Genomic DNA, 13,505 nt, shown 5'->3' on the forward strand with positions numbered 1-13,505 from the left:
ACCTAAGCTTATTTTGGTATGTCGTACTTTTCGTTGATTATATTTTTTGCCCAAATATTTAAACATTAAACAATACTTTATTTGTTCTCCGACCCACTTGTTTTTCCAATTTCAAGTTAATCTGACTGCTTGAAGTACTTAAAATAAATTTGACTTTCAAGATTTAAATAGGGCAATAAATAAAAGCTTTTATGAAAATAAACGTAATGCCGTTTAAAATAAAAGAAGCTGTTTTAGAGAAACCTTGAGCAGCCCAAATTGTTATTTCTCGTAGGTGGTTAGGTAGGTAGCTATTTTTTTACGTCGATACCGGGGGGCTACTCCGAAATTCTAAAACTGAAGTACGTATAACACCGTCCCTCTCAGACTCGTATTAAATAATATAAGCGTCAGCGGGACAGCAAGATACGAAGTTCGAATTTTGCACTTCGTATTAGGTAATAGGGCCACAAACAAGGATCATAAACTCTATAAATTAGGTAACGTAAAGCCTCCATAAGCACATGTGTAAGCGCATACGTGTATGAATACGCTCCAGCAAATATTGACAGCTGAGTTCAGGATATCCGGCACCGCCTTTAGAGGAAATTGAATGCGATCCGTTGTATTCCGTAGCTTCGTAAAGTATTCCTTGAGGCACTTGGCGTGGGGGCTACTACGGAATTCGACAATTGAAGTTCGTATCGTACCGTCCCTCTCACTCTCGTATTAAATAAAATAAGCGGCAGCGGGACGGCAAGGTGTACGAAGTTTGAATTTTGCACTACATAGTATATAGGGCCAGGCCAGGGTGATACGGCGTGTTGGAGCGAATTGGCGTATCACCAAGCTTAGAGGCCTTGGAGCGGCTAAGGTGCCGTTTAAAGGTGCCCCTACATGCACACGCAGCGATAAATCTGATCACGTGACCCCATTTTGAAGGTGATTTTGAATTTCCCGCGACTCAAAAAAAGTTGCGTCAAGTCGCCGCGTCGAGCAGCAGCGACAAGATGGTTTCTTGCAGGATCTTGGCCTTGGGAGCTGATTTCATAATATCATTTAGTAGCAGTCGTGGCAGTGGTAAAAATAAAAGAAATTGGAGTGAATTAAAAAAAATAACAGTGTTTTTGCCGAAATTGAAGAGGCTTTTTTTCCAGCGATAAAGCTGAATATTTTCAGCTTTATCGCTATATGTCGCGTGACCAGATTTGACACTGGCAACGAGTGTCGAGCGATTTAATGTGGCCGCGGCCTAATGGGTGTGATGGTACCTCATTTGTTGCTTGATTGTTGGTGTGACACTGGCTGGATGGATAGCATGAATACGTAGAGTCGAAACGATACCCAATGAGGCTATCGCGTATGAATTCGTCGCTAGAGGCGCTAGTGTAGCGTGAGGTCTCCGAAATGTTCTCATTGTTTTTGGGTGAGCTACGCGGGTTTATTTATAATTAGAATAATTTTGTGAATATTTTGCAATATCTGAAAATAATTATGGCAAATATGCGTTACGGGGCAATGAACGTCTGTGTTTTGAGACAGTTTTTTTTTTCGGAAACCTTTGTCCTCCCTTTTTTCCGATCAAAACGGGACTACGCAACACTGTGGCATGCTCGATATTTTTATGTTAGGTACGGTTGTAAGATATAAATGTAAATTTAGTTTTCTCGCCCGTAATAACTAACCACTATACCAACTTCAGGCAGGACCTTTGTCTAGAGTGGCGCCAACTGGTGAGCGCGAAAAAGGTGTTAGTTATTTGTAATACTTACGTTATACAATGTTCTCTACCCTTTGGTTAAAGATGAATAGAAAGTGTTGATTAGGGTAGGTATTTCTAACCTAAGTACAAAGCCTCATAACTAACGCCACGAATTAACGAAGAAATGACTGATTTACGATTAAATACTTCTGAACATACTACATAGAATACATTAATTTTATTTTTACATTTTTTTACATTCATCTAATCAAATAATTTACAATATTAGTACGATCATTCCTGAGAAGGAACTCTTCTCAAGATGACTGTAGTCACTGTCCAGACTCGTTGAATACAGGATGTATGTATTACAAGTCAACAAGTCCGTTAAATTACAGCAGGGCTACTACGAAACTCGAAACTCGAAGTTCGTGTCGTATCGTCCCTCTCGCTCTCGTATTAAATAGTACAAGTGTCAGAGGGACCGAACGACACGAACGTCGAGTTTCGAGTTTCGTAGTAGCTGGTCCATTGTTGTGTAAAAGGGAAAAATTATCTCTTTTTATTTATCTCCTATTGCCAGTCTTTTCTTATGTTTTGAACCGGTGAAATTACAAACTATTATTTTCACAAAAGAGTAAATTTTAAGGCTTATGCACACGACATATTCAGTCACTTTTGTACCAACTTATTGAATTTTTTCGGCGTGCGCCTCAAACATATACCTACCATCCATCCATATATACTATTATAAATGCGAAAGTGTGTGTTTGTGTGTATGTTTGTCCGTCTTTCACGTCGAAACGGATTTTTGGCATAGAGATAGTTTATGGGCCAGAGAGTGCAAATAGGCTACTTTTTAACCCGGAAAATGCACAGTTCCCGAGGGAACAGCGGAACAGCGCGCGATAACCGAATGCCACGCGGGCGAACCGCGGGCAAAAGCTAGTGTGTTATAATTTTAATAACAATTACATACCGCGCTGACGAAGGCATACAGTAATAAACCTTTTAAAGGGGCTTTAAGGAATTCGCGTAATGATTTACTCTGGAGGTAATTTGTTGTTCATTCAAGAAGATAAGTAAAATATATAAATAAGTAAGCAACAGACATTTAATTTGTTTGAAGCGTGATGGTGACAAAGGAGTCGTAATGAAAGCGAATGGATTGAGCCACGTGCTAATGATATTAATGAGATACGACATGTTTGTAAATAGAATGTAATTCAAATTCTCTCGTTAATTTTCTGTCAAGCAGTCTACATATATGGTAGACATCTAATTATCTAAGCGCACGTTTTCGTCAAACGTCTTCTTAATTCGTGTCTATGTTGACGTATGAAAATAAATAAAATAATATAATGCAATGACATGAAACAAATACCTATGATAATTATTAAAAATTAAACGAGGAAACGAAATCATTTCACCATCATCATCATCATCATCTTATCAGCCATAGGACGTCCACAATCAAATCATGAAATCCTTTATTTACACATATTGTGATATGTACAAAAATTAACAAATACGTTACTATTACATTCGCAAACAGAAATAAAACTAACACTAACTTATCCTTAATCTGTGATATAAATTATCACCCAGATCGCTTTTACCTCTAAGCTTTTACCTAGGTATTGGTCCCATAAGGCTGGCCGTTTTTTATCGTTGTCTGGTAATTCCAATACGTTGACCAGAAAGAGCGTGGACAAGCTTTTTTCTAACTTAAGAATTTTTCGAGCTTCGGGACCCATGACTCAATTTAATAGGTTAGGATAGGTTTAGACTAGCGAGAAAAATCGTGCAAGTTGCATTCGTAAATGAGTTGCTAGTAATCAATCGAGCAATGCGAGCGAATATTATAAATACTAACTATTATCTACCAAGGAAATCATTATTCCTCACGGTTCCTCAGAAATACGCTATTTATTTCCCTCGTCTGGGGGATATAAATAGAAACAGAGCTAGGACACAGGCGTATTTTCAGGTAAAATAAGGAAATGCGACACAACAGGATCACGTAAAAATATAAATCTGAGACGCGACGCCCGGGAATAAAAGAACGCCAGTAAATAAATAATTTATAAACCTACCTTCACACCCTGTAATTTCGTATTTCGTACACTATTATTATTGTATCACTAAGAACAGAGGTAGTATTGGAATAATTTCGATATGTTTTGAGGGCACGAAGGAAATTTTAATAACACAATAATATGAGGTTAGTGCCTACTTATTTTTAAAATATTTGAATTTACCTACTTCGAGTAGGTAGGTACCTACTGCCTTCTGTGGGAAAACATTAAATACAGAATCGAAACCATAGATCTTCTGAATTTGTGTGCAAAATTACATTTGTAATTCTGTGCCTCCTGTGATCAGTGATGTACTTAACTCGACTAGTGTGTTTTTATTTAGAAATATCTGAAAGTAGTTTGCTCAAAATCGAAAGTAGAATCGATTACTCTATGTTTCAAATTAGGTTGTGTTTGTGTTTTTAAATCCTTTTTTTATAGTGCCCTGTCTAAAAGCACAGAACAAGTAATAGTACAAGTGCTAAAAGTTACGATTTCAACAGGCGCCAATTAAATATTTTAGCGAGGTTGCATATTTCGATAATTTAATACTGGCCGTTTTGCTGTCAATGTGTGATTTTCTTTTTAAAACGTCAAAGCGCAACCGACAAATACTAATTATTAGTGTAGACTTAAAATGAAGTAGAATTACTGACTTAGCAAAACACACGAATAATATATTTATTTAAAATAATGAAGGGATTCAAAAATAAAAGCAATCAACTAACTAAAAATAAAAAAATATTTTTGGGGCTTCTGAGGTTTTAGTTATTTAATTGACACCTTGTATATATTCTATACGTTACCAAGACGTCAAAAATAATCTATACACCTTTATGCCAGTAAACATAATTATATTTTTGCATTCGACTGTACCTGTCTGTACCACGTTTTACTAATTAGGTAAATTTATTTTTATTCTATCGCAAGACTATTTAGTATTTATTTATTTCATGTACAATACAATACTATTTGATAACTAACCTAACCAACAAAAAGTTTGAAACCCCCGACTTTGTCACTTCAAAGTTTAATATCTCAGAAACGGCTGAACCGATTTTGATGAAACTGTCTAAGAACCATCGCTATAAAACCTAATTCAAATAAAAAACCGCATTCAAGTCGGTTCACCCGTTTAAAAGCTACGGTGCAACATACACAGACACACATAGCGGTCAAACTTTATAACACCCCTCTTTGCGTCGGGGGTTAAAAATAGTTATTAACTAGGTAAGTGCAGGCATTGCATAATCTCAGTATTGTGCTTATTTTCGATTCAAACTCTCAAACGATTCCATAAGGACTTTGGATTTGCCATAAATTCTTGAAAAACAGTTTTAAAAATGCTGTCTGCATAATAAATATCGCAGCCAGCGTCCATTGTTCTTCAACAAACGAGGGGTAAATGAAACGCGCAATTTCATAAATCTGTAGCCGTTTAAATTCATTGTCTGGGGCCGTGGCGGCACTCCGGCGCTTCCTTTTAAAGTTCCCATGTTTTTTTTGCGGGATTTAGTTAAATTTTGCTCAGATTTTTTTTTTATTTAATTTAATTTTGTTTCAGTCAGCAGTGTTACCGGACAACTATTTGACACTAAAGCTTTCAATAAAATGGCGTATACTTTCTAAAAAGGCCGGCAACGGACCACTCGTTGAGTACCTAGTTGGTACTGTAGGTACTGTTCGTTAAATAAAAAGAATCATACTTTCAAAATTCTATTGCAAATGTTTGCTTACTAATTTTTAAATGTTCAAACTTCGAACGCGGCATTTCAACCAGATCTACATTTGCAGAGGTTTTTACACAAGGATACAGGATCTACTCATGGGCGGTAGTGATCAGCATCAGTACCTCGGTATTTCTGGACCGATACAATTTCATGGAACGAGACGCTAATCCCTAATTAGTTTTTTTATGTCTTTTTGTGTATTTTTTGTATATCATCTTTTTAACTGTATTTAATGCTGTAATTTTTCATTGACAAATAAATAAATAAATCATCATGAATCAGTTTGTTTATTACCTGCCTCTTTGGTATAGAAAATCATCAAATAACATCAAACGAAAACAAGACAAACCCGTCTCTAAAATTATCAGATTGCTGAAACTCATTTACTCCTCATACACACCACGTGCAAATACTACCTCAATTTAGTAGGTGCTTCCGTATTGGTTACGAGTAACATAAAAGAACCTACATCAGTACCCTTAGTGTACGTTTTCGGTTACTAAATACGTCTCGATCGCGTTCGCATTAAAATCTCAATTTGTATGGAAACACGAACATCGCAAATGTTCCGTTAGAGGCGCTGTTCGTGTTTGCATCATAAACATAATATTACTAGCATAAATAGACTTACAGAGGTGCGAGTGAAGAAACCGATCCTTACGGCATAAGCTATATGTGAGAAAGAGATAAAATCAAATTGACAGCGTGACCCGTTTTGAATCAGTGAGCCTCCTTTCGCCTCCTGTCAAAATTTTCTTCGTATTTGTTTTGTGTTTTTTTCTGCAATCCTTTCGATTTTTTGCATAAAACGGTAGGATTCCAGAATGGTGTCGTGTTCTGTGTTGACCTGCGATACAGCCTCCTGCATTAACCCAAATAAACGTACATTTCAAACGTAATATGAATGTACAAGTACCATTTTCATAGCTCTTATTTTCATTGAATGTATTCTCAAATTTACTTATTAATATGCTAATATGAAGCGGTAAACAGTCTATTTCATAAATATGGTTTGATTTCTAATAATTATGTGTTAAATAAAAATATATTGTATCCGTGAACTTGAGCAATGAGCACTTACGGCGTAGAGTTTGAATATTTTTTATCGATACCTATATCGATATTCTTCCAATAAATTTTTGTACTAAAATTTGTAGCTGCTTTTCTCCGATTTAAAGATTCGAGAAAATATAAGATACATTGAGAATTTAATGATTTTAAGTAAATAAAATAATAACTATTTGTTTACAAACAAAAATTCAGTGTTTTATTTTTAGGGTTCCGTACTCAAATGGTGCCAAACGGGACCCTATACTAAACCTCCTCTATCTGTCTGTGCGTCTGTCGCAGAGCTGTATCGTATAATCGTGTGAAGTCAATTTAGCGATAATTTTCATACGTTTCGTTCGAGTCATTTTTAATATTGAGATAACAATTGGACTTTTGTGCCACGCTACTATTGGACCTTGTGCAAGGTCCACCCGGATTGCTACCACCATCTTGCTCGCTAATCCTGCCGTGAAGCAGCAGTGCTTGCACTGTTGTGTTTCGGCGTGGAGAGTAAGACAGCCGGTGAAATTACTGGCACTTGAGGTATCCCATCTTAGGCCTCTAGGTTGGCAACGCATCTGCAATCCCCCTGGTGTTGCGAGTGTCTATGGGCAGTGGTGATCTCTTACCATCAGGAGACCCACTTGCTCGTTTGCCATCCAGTCGAATAAAAAAAAAAAAACGCTAACTAAAAATACCTGAAGTGTTCATTAAAGCTAGTAGGTACGTATCTTGTTTTTGTTTTATTCATAGCTTACTATTTATACTCTTGACATGCGAATATAGGTACCTACCTAACTGTCTAATGTAAAGTTAACGACGAGTGACATGAGTGGGAGTGACAGATAGATATTTGCTGGCAATTTTTTTAATTTAGAAATGTTTATGTAGTTTCTAATACCTACTTTACAGCAACAGCCCTTAAGATTTGTTTGTACTGTGTACCTTACCTTACCTATATGACGATACCGGATATACGGAGATACCGGGGATACGGAATACGGGGATACGGTTATCGACAACTCATATTTAGCAGTGAGGGCAACTCTAAAACTCACACAGACATTTACAAATTTACACAGACAGGCCCATCTCACTTTCGGTCACGCTGTCAAGCAAGGTCGGTTCGTCTATTTAGTAATATTACGTTTATGGTTTGCATACAAATTGAGATTTTTACGCGAACGCGATCGAGACGTATTTTGTAACCGAAAACTTACACTAAGGGCACAGGATGACTTACCAACAAGCCTGTGTACCCTTTACTTGCCCTATTTTGTTTGCCGACTCACATATTATATCATCCGCTCCCTCAATATGCTCGGGCCGCCGCAACGGCAACGTTGAGGGGAAACGCAAATACCAGTTAAATTTCCCAAGTATTCAGATATCTACTGCGATACCTTAGTCAAGTTTGCACATGCAAGAAATATCGCTTGAGCGATCATTTGTAACGAGTTTATCTTCATAGACCCGTAATGGAATTCTTGCTTCTGTGTATTGTAAAGGTTGCCTGCAAAGAGAGCTCTCTGAAACGATAAAGCCACCTATTGCTTACCGTAAAAAACTCTACATGCCTGTGTGTTTCTGTACTCCTGTGCCCTGCTGTTGGATCTAGGTATATTATATAGGTTAAGATGAAGATGACTTGAATGATAGCCACTGCTAGGTTTATGACTGGCTTGATATTGGTATATAAAAAATATAATAATAATAATAAATATCACGGGACAATTCACACCAATAGACCTAGTCCCAAAGTAAGCTTATAGCAAAGCTTGTGTTATGGTTACTAAGCAACCGATAAATGTAATTATATAGATATAGATACATACTTAAATACAAATTAAAGACCCGAGAACAAACATTCGTATTTTTCATACAAATATCTGCCCCGACACGGGAATCGAACCCGGGACCTCAAGCTTCGTAGTCAGGTTCTCTAACCACTAGGCCATTTGGTCGTCTAAAATATATGGTTAATGACGTCGTATAACAACTCGATTCCCACCAGGTTGCCTACATTTGTGACTGATGAAAAGTATGGCAAAACTTCTATACAAGTCTGAGGGGTTGTATCAGAAAATATTCTAACTCACACTTTTCTATCTTCGGGTTGTCTAACGAAAATATTCACTCCGCGCCATTTTAATTATAGTACCTAGCTTATTACAGCTCAAGCTAAATATTTTTCACAGGAAACCACATAAAGCTCAAGAGCAGTGCCTGTCAGCAGTAGGACGTCCACTGTTGCATATAGGCCGCCTCCATAGACCTCCAATTCGCCACGCTTCGCGAGCGCAGTATAGGATATAAATGTTGCCAAGAAAACGCTGTGCCCATCTTCTGGTATCATCCCTCGGCTGATTTCTACAACGCCCACAGAAGTCCTACGGCCAAAAAATAGAACCATAAAGCTTATTATTATGAGTTTACTCGAGTTCTCACTTTGTGGCAATCTTCATTCACGGAAGAACTTAACAAAGACGACGAAAGATTCATAAAAACCTGCTTAACCCTTAAATTGGCACTGTGCATCACCGTGTACGTTAGTAAATAAAAAATCCTATCATCAATATATATATTTTTTGCAACTTTTATGACTAAAAACTACTAAATAATTTTATGATGAATGGTTGAAAAAATATGTGACTTGGCAATAATTTCAAATTAACGTCAGTGTCAAAAATAAGTTCAACGCGGCGTCGCATTCTAGTACCTAGGGAAAGTTTTATTAAAAAATTTCAACTTTTTTCTATGCAAGTTATGCTTATTATGTTTTGTGTTTTATGAGAAAAGGCTAAAGTATACGTACAATTGGTTCTTTTTTGTACATTCAGCATCATAACAACGATAATCACTGTTAAATTAGAACGTACACCACGGTTGCCGTCGCCAAGTTTGTGAAGAAGTAATTACATTCAACTACGGTAACCACCATGTACGTTGCCAACTACAAGGTGAATTAACTTCGGTAACCACGGTGTACATTACCAAGTTCCCTGTACATTTTTTTGATTTCAAATTAACGATTTTACGTCCCCTTGTTTATTTTAAATCTTTTTAAACAGTATGCTTTTCTTTCTTTGTCTGCAGTGCTTAACATAAAGTCGACCGCATAAGATCTTAGCTTTAATTCCCGTAGAAAATGCATGTTATGATTGTGGCTCTAATCCGGACGAGGAAATTAAACCGCACGCACCGCCACAATTCGATTCTGATGATAGCTCTGATGCACCTTCTCTAAAATCTTCTTTGGAACGTTTGAATTTGCTATTCTGCTTATTGGATGAGCATGAGGTTGATAAATATATATGTATGTATATCCAAAACCGATTGAATTCTGAAAGCATGCACGATGCTTCTTTCACCCATTAGAGAAAAAGTTCTGCCCTGGCCATCCACAGTTAATATGATGCTTTGCCCACATTAAACTCTATGCAATCCATAGCCACGTCATCTACACTTGAGCGCGTTTCGAACTCAACCAGAGCTCATCTTCAGAGCAACTCATATATGCCCCTTTTTTTCGCTGTTGGAAAACACGAAATTGCTTTCGACAGTTCCACACTATATTTGATTTGGATAGGTACGAGTATTTAAGTAAATGTAAACAAACTTCAGTCGCTAGATTTGTCACATTCAAGGATTTAAACATTTTACTTGTCTATCATTGTAATACTAACTAGACTAGTGTATTTCAATACAGATAGTATGTTTAGATAGTTTAATGGGGAAATTTCAATATTTAAGATACCAATTGACGGTGTTTTGTTTACATTTAGTTAAAATACCAATACCAAATATACAAAAACCAAGTATAAATGATGTTTTTTTTTAAATAATTTAGGTTTTTTTTATATAAAAGTTTACTGCCTCATTGGCAGCGGTAACCAGCGTGTACACAAAATAATGTTACTTTGTTCTTATAGAATTGGCAATGTGCATGGTGATGTACATAGATTTTCTGAAAAACCAATAATGCTAGATTTTTTTTTCATTTTTCTGTAGACCCTAAGACGGTATTAAATCAAGGTATGATACTGTATCACTTGTTTTTGTATTTTTTTACTCTTGCCAATTTAAGGGTTAAGTATCACCGAATCATTTCCTCCCCAAGGATAATAACATTGCAAACTATCGTACGCATTTACTCTTAGAGCATTAAAAGAACTGGAGATGGTGTAACATCAGGCGTAGTAACAAGTTAAGACCTCAATCGTATTCGTTAGATAGAAATGAACCTTTATAAATGTGCCAAAATACCTTTATAATTTTCGCCATGCCGTGGAAATTCCGCAAATTCCGCATTACCATGAACGCTGCTTAAACCATCTTAAATAATAATATGTCGGCGGCCAATCGTAAAATCCGCCAGATCATGAAATTCCTAGGCATATCGTGAAATGGCGCCATTTCATGATATGCCTTAAAGTTGGCCAGGCATATCACGATGTGCCTGAGAAACAATACGACAGATCGATTAGTGCAACGCATTCGTCGATATTCCTAGCTCTATACCGGGCACATCGTGATATGCCGAAAAAGGTACGACGAGCGAAGCGAGGAGGAGTGGTTAGTATGAATTGTGACCATAACGCACGAGCCGAGCGAGCGAAGCAAGTGTACCGCGGCAGCGGCCGGCGAAGTGCCAGAATCGATATGGCGGTGTTTCATGATATGACTAGGAATTTCATGATCTGCCTAAACGCGTCACTAGGCAAATCGTTAAACGATGACTTTTTAACGATACGGCGGATGTCCCTAAGCCAATTCATGAAATGGCGCCATTTCACGATATGCTTAGGAATTTCGTGATTTGGCAGATTTTACGATCGGCCGCCGCCATATATAGATGACAATGACTCAGAAAGAAAACTTTCTTTGTCATCCCAGCGCAATGTAGGTAGCTACTTAGCGTTTTTTATTCACGTAAAGTAAAAGAAAAACGTCTGGAGCACTCGGCGAAATCTCTGTTTTTTAACGCTGAAAGATATCTGCAGTGAATTTTCCCATCTACGTACGTAATTATAATTATCTATTTGTTTTGATATTCGTAATTATAATTATCTATTCGTATTTTATAAACACACTATTCGTATTCATAAAAGTAATGTTCGATGCATCACTATTTACGAGTTAACGAGTTATGTTTGTCGAAGATAACTTAATTTTGGATGTTTGCCGCATAACACAAGGCAGCCTAATTGCCTTATCCATGACCCGACACTTGCCCGAATTTACACACAAATTACTGAGCATGACGCTTCCGGTGGATTTAATACTCTAAGCGTTTACTGCTGTGCCTATACCAATGTATTTAATTTTGCTCCAGTGGACAAGTTTAAAAATAAACCAATTATATGCTAACTTTAAGTAACATTCCAACCAGAGCGTCCATATAGATGCGAAGCCGGTTATTAACGATTTTAACCAAGCGGCTAAAAATGCATTTTTGCTTATTTACGGTTATTTAACCACATTTTAAATGCTTATTACGGTAACATACCACCGCTAGATGCCGCTAGCGGCTTGAAATGTGTATCGCGAGTTGCGCGATGATACCAGCTTCAACTTGCGGCAAAGGGGTGGGCGGCGGGGACAAAGTAGCCCGTGCCCAGCCGAGACTCTGCTGGCGATCGCGGCCAGTATAGCGAGCAGCAGGGCTACTACGAAACTCGAAACTCGAAGTTCGTATCGTACCGTCCCTCTCGCTCTCGTATTAAATAGTATAAGTGTCAGAGGCACCGCACGACACGAACTTCAAGTTTCGAGTTTCGTAGTAGCCCTGCAGGAGCGAGTGGCAGCCACAGACTACTCAGAGAACTAACGTTCAGACGAGTAACTTCCATAGAAAAAAAACCGCCATATGAATCTCGATTACAGATTTTGACAGTAACTTTTTTTTTAATTCTTGAGAAAAAATTCTTGTGGCTATGACATTGTCTGTTATGCCAAAAAAGATTTGTGGCTTCGTATTTGGTATATTCATTATTTAATTCATTTAAAAATCCGGGACAAAAACCACTATTATTCTTGCACTCTTTTATTTCTTACTCTCGTTTTACATTTTTTCGCTCGTTTGCATGAGTGGTATATAAAAAACATATAACCCTTTTTCATTGTCGCAGTCGGATAATTACTTAACCGTTAATAACTGCATTTTATCGGTAGCTATAACCATAAATTTGGTGTAATTAACGGTAGCTAACGGGTTTTCTACAACTATTATAAGCGCCCCCTACCTACTATAGCATAACTTCACGCAACTTTAAGGCGTAGGCAGAACGCAGAACGGCAAGTTGAGGTTTATTTTAAACAAAAAAAAATTTTTTTTAACAAAAAAGTAAAACCGACTCCAAAAAAATAAAAAATAACCAAAAATGGAACCGACTACTTAATGGTTTACTCAACTACCTAGTAATCAAATTATAACCTAATAGTAGATTGTACAACAAGAGCATAAGACGAGCCATTTTACCCAAGACGTTCATATAACCACACTAAGACACGATAGATACCAACTCTTGCAGCTGGTAATGATGGGCACAATGATAGGCAAAAGACCAGTGGGTCGTAGGAAGAAATCGTGGCTATATAAGTACGTAATATCCGGGAGTGGACGGGAGCAGCGCCGCGGAGCTTTTTAGACTGGCAAAAGACCGATATGCGGAGCTGACTGCCAGCTTTCGCTAGTTGGAGAGGTACTTGAAGAGAGAGAGAGAGAGAGAGAGAGAGAGAGAGAGAGAGAGAGAGAGAGAGAGAGAGAGGTGTAAGAATATGTCACGGATATTATTTGAAAGAGATATGCACGCAAACGCCTAACGCCTACTCGACATCGCGCTTTAAATTTTAGGAAAGAGACAGGTCCTATTCTCGCCGTTATAAAGCTCGGAACGAGCGCCTTCGAGCAGAATACACTGTGTACTGCATGCAATTACATTTTGTTGTGTTTATTGGGGCGTA

This window comes from Choristoneura fumiferana, chromosome 4 (assembly GCF_025370935.1).
Source record: "Choristoneura fumiferana chromosome 4, NRCan_CFum_1, whole genome shotgun sequence".
In the NCBI taxonomy this organism is placed as follows: domain Eukaryota; kingdom Metazoa; phylum Arthropoda; class Insecta; order Lepidoptera; family Tortricidae; genus Choristoneura; species Choristoneura fumiferana.